The following is a 12,282-nucleotide window of genomic DNA, read 5'->3' as shown; positions in this document are numbered from 1 at the left end:
ATAAGTTTGTTCTCCTCCGAGCGCGCTTTTCTGGAAAGGTTTCTGTAAGAATAACACCGCCTCTTTCGTGCATGCCTGTTTTTTTTCTTTCGGTTTTTTCTGTAGGTTCATCTTCATTGCCTGTTTGCCCCACCCCTTCCCCCATCCTTCCCTTTTTTCGCAGATGATACATTTTGATACTCGTTCTTTCTGCGATTGTAGATATGTAATCAAATCGCCCCTTTTTCTTTTTTTTCTGTCAAGAAGCCCAGAGCCGCCCTAGTGTCATGTGAGCATGCAATGTGTACACCTATATATTGATACCCGTTACGGAAAATAAAGCCAGTTGTTAGTAGCGTTCATCTTTGCCGTGTCTCCCTACTGTGCTCGTCTCTTTTGCGCTACATCTTTTTTCAAGTATATAAGCTGGGGTTGCATTGTGGACCTCGTTTTAGAATAACACACCTACTGTTTTCTGTGTGGAGAAAATCCATTTTTGTCCGCCCATGTCTCTAGTTTGTTTATTCTCATGTTAGTCTCTCTCATGTTGCTACATTGGATGACGTACAAGCTATTTGAAGGTCGTCGACATATAACTGTATTTGTCTCTCGCATGTTGCTACGTTTGAGGATGTGCAGGCTATTGAAGATCATCAACGTACACTGAATACAGGATGGACTTTAGGATTATTTTCCTTATAAAATTCATCTTTACAATAAAGAGTGTTGTGCTTAAAATAAACAACTGAGGAACCCCGTTCTCTTGAACGAAGTTCCTGGAAAGAGTTGATCTTAGGCGTACTTGAAATGAGCGGTCGGAAAGGAAGTCATTCAGGCAGTTCAACATCCTGCCGTGGATACCTAGGTCCCCTAGGTCGCGGAGGATCCCAAACCCCCAGGTTGTATCATACGCTTTCTCCATATCGAAGAAAACGGCAAGACAATGCTGTTTGTGTATAAAAGCTTCTCTTATTGTGTTTTCGAGGCGAACTATATGGTGTCGTTGAGCATCCCTTTTTATAACCGCACTGATGGACATCAAGAAGTTTGCAGGATTCAAGGACAGATGTTAACCTTATATTAAGGACACTTTCAAAAGATTTCGCGAAACAGCTTGTGAGGGCTATCGGCCTATAGTGCTTGGGGAAGTTGGTGGTTTCCCATTCAGGAGTGGAACTATGACTGCTTTCTTCCACTCTCTTAGGTATTTTTCCTTCTGTGAATATTTTGTTGAAAAAATTCAAGAGTGCCTCTATGGCAGGCTGGGAAAGATGGGCAAGCATTTTGTAGTGTATCTGGTCGTGTCCTGGAGCAGATTTTTTGCCAGCATACAGTACTTTATTTATTTCTTGGAGGGTAATTTAGACAATTGTATTTTTCATCCACCCCTCCACTTGTTGGGAGCCTGTGTTTTTTGGCCGTGCTTTTGTATTTCAAAAATGACTGGCTATAGTGTGATGAACTTGAAACTGCAGCAAAGTGCTCCCCAAATAAGTCTGCCTGTTCTCCTATATTTGTTTGTGCACCGGGTGTTGTCAAAAAAGGAACTGTGAAGGGTGACTAGCTACCATTTAATTTTCGAACTTCTCCCACATTTTCTTCGATGGGGTAGAACTAATTATAGAAGACACATGAGCTCTCTAGGATGTTTTTTCGGCATTGCGCCGAATATACCGTGCTTGCGCTCTGGCCTTTTTGAAATGGATAAGGCTCTCGTGTGTTGGGTATCTGCGAAAGACTGCCCACGCTTTATTTTGCTGTTTTTTTGCTTCCTTGCATTCACGTGTGTGCCACACTTTTGTGGTTCTGACGGACCACTCCTGATGATTTTGGGATTGATAAGTGTGCGGCAGTAAGGATGCATGATGTGAATGCATCATTTATTTCGTCTATGCCGAGATTTTCTAAAGCAATATTCTCTAAACTGGCCTGTTCTCTAAACAATTTTCAGTTAGCTAAATGTAACTTCCAACGGCGTGGTTTTGTCGGGATGACTGTTGGTGAGGCTAACAGGCTTATTATGAAAGGAAGGTGATCGCTCCCATACAGGTTCTCAAGAACATCCCATTTAAAATAGGTAAAAACGCTTTGTGAAAAAAAAAGATAAATCTAGGCAGCTAGGCAGGTGATAAGCTCCATATTATCGAGGAAGCGGAAAAGCGGCATGGAGCCACGAAAGCCAGCATTGCGAGGGACCTTAAGATACCCGAATCTTCGCTTAAGACGATCCTGGCAAACAAAGCGGTGATATTGCAAAATGCCAGCAAGTTCGGGCTCAAGCGGAAAGCGGCATAAGAAGGACAGCATGGGAAGCTAGAAAAAGTTCTCGTCAGGTGGCTGCATCAGGCACGGAGCTCTGCGATCAACGTGGACGGCGCCATTCTAAAAGAAAAGGCGGACCTTGTGGCATTGCGTCTGGGCATCGACGACTTTCAGGCATCGAACGGGTGGCTGGATCACTTTAAAAAACGAAATAGGATTGTGTAAAGCCACTCCTGCGAAAAAAGCACTTTCGTGGACGTTTTGACGGTGAACGAGTGGATGGAGTCGCTGCTGGAGATGATTGCTGATGGAGATGCATGGAGATGATTGCTGCATACAAGCCCTGCAACGTTTTCAACGCCGATGAGAGCGGTATTTTTTACCATATGCAGCCCAAGTAAACCCTTGCGTTTAAAGGTAACAGCTATCATGGTGGCAAGCGCAGTAAAGAGCGGGTGACAGCACTATTCTGTGCTAGCGAGGACGGTTCAGAGAGGCTGCCCGTGCTCGTTGTTGGAAAATTTGCAAAGCCACGGTGCTTTAAGAACTTGAAGACACTGCCGTGCACCTACAACTTTAACAAAAAGGCGTGGATGACGTCTTCGCTCTTCAGCAATTTTTTGCAGCAGTGGGATTGCAAAATGGTTTCCAAGGCAAGGAAAATATTGCTTTTCGTGGACAACGCACCGTGCCACCCACCCGATACGTCCAGCCTGAGGAACGCAAAGGTTGTTTTTTTTTTTTCCGCCCAACTGCACAAGCCGGCTGCAGCTGCTGGATGCCGGCATCATTAAGTGCGTGAAGCAAGGGCACCGGAAGCGGTTAGTGCAGCATCGGCTGGCAGCTATGGAGCGCAGCGAGTCGGAAAGAAAGATCACTGTGCTCGACGCCATGCATTTTATTGCCAGTTCGTGCAACGCTGTGTCGCAAAGCACAATCGCCAACTCGTTCAAGCACTGTGGCTTTAAGCGAGAGACTGCCTCCTCTGGTGGAGACGCAACGACCTCGATGCCGCTTGAGGCCAATGCAGGCTTCGCCGACGACGATTTCGAGGGTTTAAACCTCGCCACGACTTTCGCCGAGTACGTGGAGGCCGACGACAACGTTGCGATCTGCGGTGAGGTGTCGCTGAATGATGCAATCGCGGAGGCTTTCCCTAGTGCCGACGCCACTGCGACATCGGATGAGGACAACGACGACGCCACAGATGCCGTGCCTGTGCCTACCACGTTCGCCGAGGTGCTACAGCACATAGACGGCATCCGGAACTTCATCTGTTCCCGCGATGCCGCAGAGGACCTCCTTTTGGACGTTTCCTAACTCGAGCGAAAGCTTTTCCAAGTTCACGGATCAAATAAGGTCCACAAGAAACTGACCGACTTTTTTTAAGGTTTGCGCCGGCTGGCGGGAATCGCAACAGTGGGCAGTGGAGTGCCAAAAAAGGTCCGTTTGAATAAAGTATGATTGGTACCTGTACTGCAGCATTAATTCTTATCGCATTTACTTTTTTGGTAATTTCGGTTTCCAAGCCCTCCAGAGTATGTTGGTAGTTTACATTGAATTTTCTCGTAAAATCGTCGCGCGAAAAAAGTAGTATTTTTATAGGCATAATTTATGTTCGGATTTTACGACGCCTGCATTTTACGACGCTTTTTCGCGGTCCCGAGAAAGTCGTATAATCGGGGCTCCACTGTATCTCCTTTGCCTTCTTCCAGGACGGACATGCCCTCGAGTATGCAGCATGGTCTCCTTCAAAGTTTGCGCAGCGCAGGGCTGCGTCACATTCCTCAGAAGCGTGATCCTTCGAAGCGCATTTTGCGCAAGTTTTGCGGCCGCGGCAGCTATGTAAGCCGTGGCCAAACCTTTGACAACTGAAGCATCTTCGTGGGTTCGGAATATAGTGCCTGACATTTACTTTTAGGTATCCCACTTCAATGGTTTCAGATAGTGTACTTGTGTTGAATGTTAGAACCAAGTGTTTTGTATCTATTTCTTTGTTACCTTTCCAGATTTTGATTCGGTATACATCTGTGACATTTTGGTAGGACAAGACTTCCAGAATTTATTTTTCAGTTAGGTGTATGAAGTCATTTTCAGAGATGACGCCACGGACAGTGCTAAGTGATCCATGTGCTGTTATGGAGACCGGGATGTCCCCTATAGAAGCAATGTTTGAGAGTTTCGAGCACTGGATGCACTCGCGCAGTTCAAGGAGAAGGTCGCCACTGGCCATTTTTGAGACCTTGTAGTCAGGGCCCAAGGTATCGGTTAAACATTTAGACACAAGGAATGGAGAAATTATTTTTGCTTGTTTTTCATCGCTTTGACTGTGGATTACATGGAACTTGGTGAATGTCGGTTTCGTTTTGACAAAAACATCTGCTGCTTCGTTCCACCCTCTCTTGAGAGATCGATCTGGTTTTGAAAGGGGGGGAGCCATAAAAAAATGTAGTTATTCGGTCATGGTGCCAGCCACACACCACGGAGTCCAACAAGGGGACGGGACAGGAACTTGAAAGCAAGTCCTGCCCCCGCCAGCTGTACACCCCAACTATAACCAAATATGAAACCAAATATGACGCAACTCAGGGTAGTTGTTAGTTAGTTAGTTATATTGATTTTAATGGCGCAAAGGCAACTGAGGCTATGATGCGCCAAACACACGGTTAGAGCTTTTCTTAAAGGTTACGCTTTTTATATCTAAAGTTTGCTTAAAACATTGGCTTCTCTGAGAAACTTAAAAATGCTTGAAAAATCAACCAGTGCTTGACCTCCTAAAAGTAACATGGGGTGTAGTGGGATGTATTCATTGTAGAATGTTGTGAAATATTTTTTCCTCAGTTGTTCCAGTTTTGTGCATACAATTAAAATGTGGTTTACCGTGAGTTCATCGCCACACATTTTGCAGAGAGGTTTGTTTTTTTTTGTCAGTAAGAAGTTGTGTGTAAGGTGTGTGTGTCCAATGCGTAGTCGACACAAAATAACTTCTGTAAAACGCTCCTGATGTTCACATGATCTCCATTCTCCCAAAACAGGTTTTATAGAATGTAGTTTGTTGTTTGTCTGTTCGTCCCATGCAACCTGCCACTTATTTCTGAGTTTACTGTGCAGTAATTTAGAAAAATCTCTCTGTGGTATGCTGACTTGTTTCATATGACCAATTAGAGCTTGTGCTGCGCAAGCATCTGCTCTCTCATTACCTAAAATTCCAACATGGCTAGGGACCCAGCAGAATATAATGTTATGTTTTTGCTTTGTGATTTTAACTATGTTATGTATGATTTTTCCTATTATGGGTTCAGCAGCATTTGTAGAGTGCAGCGCTTTGAGCATACTCAGTGAATCAGTGTAAATGATGCTATTTTTTATATTTTGTTTTACTATTTGTTCTACGGCTACGAGAATGGCATAACACTCCGCAGTAAATACCTGCACTTCCGACATGACTTTCTGTTTTTGAGCCATCAGTGTAAAATTCAGTGTAGGTGTCATATTTTTCTTGTAAGGCAAAGAACTCTTGCAGTATGTGCTCGTGTGGCATTTGCTCCTTGTTTACGTGTGTTAGTGTGAAGTCACACACCATAGGAAGGTTGTACCATGGTGGCAGATATTCATGTCTTTGCGCAATATTCGGTAGGGCGACCAGCACTGCTAACTCTTCACATTTATCTTCAAAGCGCATTATTAGTGGCCTGATGAAATGTGGTTTATTATTGAATAATCTTCTCGATGGGCACTTGGTAACAATGGGATAGCAGAGATGTTTAGGAAGAGAACGGGTTTTAAGGATGTACTTGCATTAAGTGTGACTCTTCTATCCTCTAGTGTGGGCTCATTAGCTTCAACATAAATACTATTTACCGGGGATGTTCTATATGCTCCAGTTGATAGGCGCAAACCAAGATTATGAACAGGGTCCAGTCGTTTCAAGTAGGATGCTCTTGCCGAACCATATACCACACACCCGTAATCCAGCTTGGAGCGCACCAAAGAGCGATATATTTGCAATAGGCATGCTCTATCGGACCCCCACCGTTTTCGCGAGAGTACCGTTAATACATTGAGGGCATGGGATGCTTTCTTTTTAAGGCTGTTAATGTGTGGTAGAAATGTAAGTTTCTTGTCAAAAGTGACGCCTAAAAATTTATGTTCCTGTTTGACTGGCAGTGTGGTTTGATTCAAGCACAGATTGGGATCGACCTATAGGCCTCGTCGTAATGAGAACAGAACAGCTACTGTTTTTTGAGGGGAGAACCTGAATCCATGTTTCTCTGCCCAAGCAGCCAGTTTATTTAGTGTGATTTGTATTTGTCTCTCGCAGAACAGTATGCTGGAAGAAGTGTATGCTATCTGTAGGTCATCTGCATAAACTGAATACATTACGGACTTGGGTATTACTTTGGCCAAAGAATTCATTTTTACTGTGAAGAATGTTGTACTTAAAATGCATCCCTGTGGTACGCCATTCTCTTGGGTGAATGTCATTGACAGAGTTGCTCCTAGACGGACTCTGAATGTGCGGTTGGTCAGGAAGTCGTTCAAGCAGTTCAGCATCCTGCCGCGGATCCCTAGCTCTGCTAGGTCATGGAGGATGCCGAACTTCCACGTGGTATCATAGGCCTTCTCCAAATCGAAGAAGACCCCGATACAGAGCTGTTTGTGGATGAACGCCTCTCGGATGTTGTTTTCTAGGCGGACAAGGTGATCAGTGGTCGAGCATGCTTTCTTAAATCCACATTGATGTACATCTAAGAGTCGACGAGATTCAAGTGTGAAGGTCAGTCTGATGCTTATTATGCTTTCGAAAGATTTAGCAATGTTTGTCTGCAATGTCGTAGCTGTGAAATGTGCCTTGTTTTGAATGTGTATTTAATAAATTTTCCACCCCTGTAACAGCCTGAGAAAGGCTGACAGTATCAATAAATGAATGAATGAATGAATGAATGAATGAATGAATGAATGAATGAATGAATGAATGAATGGAAGGAGACGACTAACTGCGAGAGTATCAGAAAGTGGTTGGAAGAGGAGTGGCCACAAATCCTTGAAAAATATCAGCCCAAGGACATCTTTAATGCGGATGAAACAGGCCTATTTTGGCAGATGCTACCCAGGCATACCCTTGACGCACGTGGAGAGCCGTGCCATGGTGAGAAGCAAGGAAAGGCCCGGATCACTGTTTTGCTTGCCGCCAACACGGAAGGCACTGTGAAACTGCGACCCTTCGTCATCGGGAGATTTAAAACCTCCGAGATGCATTAAAGGGTGCCGTATACTCCCCGTAGAGTATGCTTACAACAAGAAATGTTGGATGACACGTGAACTTTTCGCGAAGTGGCTGCATGCTTGGGACTGCGAGCTTGTGCGCGAGGGTCGCAAAGTGTGCGTCCCCATTGATAACTGTACCGCGCACAACACAATGCCACACTCAATAACACTAAAGTTCGCTTTCTTCCGCCTAACTCTACAGTCAAGCTGCAGCCTTTAGCTCAGGGTGTCATCAGGGCCTTCAAGGCAGTTTACAAGAGGAGACTGATTGACACTCTACTCGTGAAGCTTCGTATGAAGCAGGACTTGAAGATCAACCTGCTGGGGGCAATCCAGATGCTTAAGGTGGCATGGGACAGCGTGAAAGGCGAAATGATTGCCAACTGCTTTCGGCACGCACGTTTTGTTCCAGCAGAGGCCCATGCATCAAGTGACGATGGTGACGATCCCGACGAAGCAGAAGCAGAGCTCCACGAGCTCGATGAGGCCTGGAACGAATTTTCCCGTTTTGTTGGTGACATGCCTGCAACAATGACTGTAGAAGACTTCGTAGGTGGCAACGACTGCGCAGCGACCACGGCTGTACTGATGGACGCTGAAATGCTATGGAAGTCTCTGAACATCCCGCAGACGAAGCTAAGGCTGACCCTGCAGACGATGGCACATTCCGACTTCACAAAAATCGCTTGCTGCATTGGATTTACTGCGCCGCCGCTGCAGTGCTATTGAGGGCAGTGGGTTTGCCCTTGTTAAGTGTTTGCAAACCCTGGAACAGGGCATGATACGGAACGCGATCAACACAAAAAAGCAGGCCGCCATAACGCAGTTCTTTGCGCGTAAATAAATGGACATGACCCAAGTAAGCACCCTCCGAGTCGCTGTGCCTTCTCTGATTGAATTTCACTGCTCTTGCATGTGTTTTTTACGAAATTTTATATTACGAATTATGAATATAGCGAACTATTTTCCAATTTTTTAACTGTTCGGTATAACGAGATTTCACTGTAACTACGCCCACTGCAGGGCATAGTGAGGTTTTAAGCTTTGGTGGTGCGTACATCATTTTTTCGTGCTGCTTGTTTCTGCTGCATGTCTGGTGTCCAAAGTATACATATGGTCCGAGATCAAATGCAAATGAGTTCCCCAAACTCACTCAATGCTGAATGTCATTTGAACCCGATGACACAAAACGTTTCCATGCAGCAGAGGATTAGTGGCAGTTGATGCTAATGCCATTCGATCCGAATGACACCAAATTTCCTAGTGTGACAGGGGCATAAGCCAGAGTCATGCCTATGTAGACTAGAAGGCAGCTTCTGTCATATGGCTATTGCTGTGGCTGAAATACTATTTTGACGCAGCACTCACACAGTTTCATCAAAAACAACCTATTGTTGCAGCACGCAGCAGGAAAATGATAGAAAGCATGGGACCAAACACGGTCCTGCTTGGACCGTATTTGGCCCTCAGTATGTGATAAATAAATAAAAGCGGATTAATGACATCGTAATCGAAACGAAGAAATGGGCAGGGCAAAGCAAGATAACCAGGGGCATGTGAATATTGAAATACGAATCGAATATGTTTGATATTCGATTCGAATTTCCGAATATTAGAAAATTCCCGAATACAGTGGAACCCCGTTCATACATTTTTCACTGGACCGGGAAAAAAAAAACGTAACAGCCGGGATAACGCAACAGTGAGGAAAGATTGAAAAATAATAAAAACAGTGCAGCTTTGACTTAAAAATTTATTTCCACAAAGTGAGCTTAAGACTTAAAAAAACCAAGAATGGTGGATTACAATTTCTTTCGCTCGCTGGAAAACACCACGTGTTTCTCGATAGCCTGGAAAGCCGCATTGCTCTCAGCGTCGCTTTGAAGTACAACGTACCTGCGAAGGAGGTCCAGAGCCACGACGGCTTCTCCAAAGCTCGGATCCGCCAACTCCCCGGAATCATGCAGCTCGTGCTCCTCGTTGTCATCATAGTCACCGGCTTCACTCGCGACCGAGTTCGCAACGATCTCGGCGATACTCTGGCACTCGGACGTCATGACAGCAGCATCCACGGCGACGTAGTCGTCATATGTGACTCCCGTGGCACGCAGCGCATTCAAAGCCTCATTCAGCTCTTGATCACAAGAGGCTGCTTCCGTCTCTTCAGCTGCCATGGCAGTTTCCACTTCGCCGTCCATGTGAAAGCCACACCGCGCGATGCAGTGCTGTGCAGTTGATGCGCTCACTGCAGTAAACACTAAAGCAACGTAGTGTATAGCTTCAAGTATTGAAATGTTCGTAGGCTACTATCCGCGCTCAATACACGCCAGACAGTGCTTCACAATAGACTTCCTAGAGGAATGCTTTAAGTTCTTTATGACGCCAGCATCCAACGGCTGCAAGTGGCTTGTAGTATTTGCAGGGAAAAACACAAGCTTGATGTTCCGAAAAAAACGGCAGGTCTCTTGGGTGGGCAGCGCAATTGTCCAGAAAGAGGAGAACACTCCTGCACTGGGAACCCATCTTGTTATCAAAGTACCGAAGGAATTCCTCGAACAAAGAACACGTCATCCATGCACGACTCTTGCTTCTGTAGTGACATGGCAGCAAGCGAGTGTTCTTCAAGCACCGTGGGTTTTGATATTTGCCGATTACCTATGCCTTTAGCTTGTCCGAGCCATCCATGTTACAGCAAAGGAGCACCGTCAATTGATCTTTGCTGCATTTTCCTCCATGGCATGCTTCGCCCTTCAGGCTTAACGACTTTGATGGCCGCACACGAAAGAAGAGACACGTTTCGTCGGCATTATAAATGTCACGAGGCTCATAACCCTCAATTATAGCAGACAGTGTGGCCTTCGAATCATTGAATGTTTCCAAGTTCACACTTGCTGCTTCCCCACTTACTGTCTTATAAGCGATGCTGTGCCTCTTCCGGAAATGGTCGATCCAGCCATTTGACACCGCAAAGTCACTGATGCCCAGTCTGTCGGCTATTTCCACCACCTTCTCGCGCAAAATGCTGCCGTCAAAGTTAACACCGGCAGCGTGAGCTTGTTTAAACCAAGTAATAAGAGACTCGTCAAGGTTTCCATACTTGGCGCCACAAGCCTGCTTAGCTTTCGGGTCGAAGAGTACGGCATTCCCTTCTATCTCGGCACGCTTCAAAACGATGCTGTTAAGCGTCGAGGGCAGCAGACCAAGTTCTATGGCAATGTCGACTCTTTTCCACGCTGGCTGCCTGTCGACTGCGCTTAGAATATCCAGCTTTTCCTCAAGGGAAAGTGCCTTCTGTTTGCGGGATGCCATCAAAGCACGACAAAGCGCTCGCGGTGTTAGCGGTGCTGTGGTTACAAGACGTTCTCCTTACGACGTTCACGAGGCGGAGGTGCTGAAGAGGCAGTGGCTGTCTAGTGGCAGTCTCTACAACTCGCGTGCGGCTTCTCATGGCCTCCGAGATTACCCGCACGCGTGCAGGGGTGATCTCGGAGGCCATGGGCTTGCAGCCAGTTCCGTATCTAAGGATGGCCAAGACTCGTCAAAATGACGCGTTTCCCGGCCGGGTTCGGGGTACCAGGTTGTGACGCATCATGCGGGAACACACACACAGCTACAACGTAACAGCGGGGTTCCCAATACATTGGATCCCATGGGAGCTATGCCGAGACCAGATGAAAACGACGTAACAGCCGGGAAAACGCAGCAGTGAGGAACGTAACAGCGGGGTTCACTGTACTCGCCAGCCACCGTATATTGCGCACTTTCATAAATTCGACCACGGCAAAAGCACAATATCTGGGCAAATTAGCTGATCATAGAGTTGAAAATTCCAGGAAAACAATACAGAGGTCCTATTCCCTTCCTCTTCCGTTGTTTACTGCGCGGACTGATCACATTCTGACACCACTAGGCTTGACCTCGTGCGAAATTCCGCAAGTGGGCTTTCCCACATATCGCAAGTGCTGCGAACAAGATGGCCGATGGCCCACTTTGAACAACCGCAATGCGAAATCGTGCTTTTTTTTTTAATCTTTCCATCGTACGTTACATATTTAATGGCCACATCCGAAGAATGTGTCCTGTCGCCTTCATAACTCTCCGAGCGTGACCTACGCCATCCCGTTTTGTAAACTAGCTATGCGGGAAAGCCTACTTGCGGAATTTTGCGAAGCCTCCCGAAGGGGCACTTCGTGTTGTCACAATAGGGCAAGCGAGCCTGTAAAAATCTCGCCTATTGAATGGTGCATTGTAACCCACACATCTCTTTAGTGGGCGTAACGGCAGGCCCTGATCGGAAGGCCCCTGTCGTTAGATCAAAAAATAGCCTGTCCACGTAGTTTCGGTTTCTAAGCTTCGCCGCTGCCCCGTGACAAATGCAACTGTCGGCTCGCGCATTCGCTGGTAGTCTAATGCCAGCTCCGCGTGGCTTTCAGATGCCGACTGGCACGTCAAAGGTGATTTCTTTTTTCTTTTTAGAAACCGTCTCGTCGTTCCAACGCCAGTGTGGGCTCCCCAATCCCTTGCTTGCATTTGTGCTGTTCTTCCAGCACTCCAAAACGGACCGCTCGTCACGGGTTTACACGTGTTAGCGTGGTGAAGCCGCCTCAGAAGGCCTTATTGCATCTTCGCAATTTCGGCAGGCTTTTTTTCTTTCAAAGTGGGGGGGGGGGGGGGGGGGGGGGGGGGGGGGATATTTTATAAACAGAGGCCTCCGGTTTGAACCGGCATTTCTTCTGGTGCCTTGAACTCCGAATGAATGAGGTTTTACTAGTC

At 46.3% G+C, this 12,282-nt stretch overlaps 1 protein-coding gene across 2 annotated transcripts in view; it reads right to left on the bottom strand.

Moving 5' to 3' along the window:
- The window catches only part of RASSF8 (ras association domain-containing protein 8), a 146,718-nt gene that overhangs the window by 23,668 nt on the left and 110,768 nt on the right, over window positions 1-12,282 (bottom strand). The gene's annotated exons all lie outside the window — the stretch shown is intronic.

The sequence above is a fragment of the Amblyomma americanum genome, chromosome 4 (genome assembly GCF_052857255.1).
Source record: "Amblyomma americanum isolate KBUSLIRL-KWMA chromosome 4, ASM5285725v1, whole genome shotgun sequence".
NCBI lineage: Eukaryota > Metazoa > Arthropoda > Arachnida > Ixodida > Ixodidae > Amblyomma > Amblyomma americanum.
Note: the sequence above shows the minus strand (reverse complement) of the source record. Positions and strands in the feature narration are given on the sequence as shown.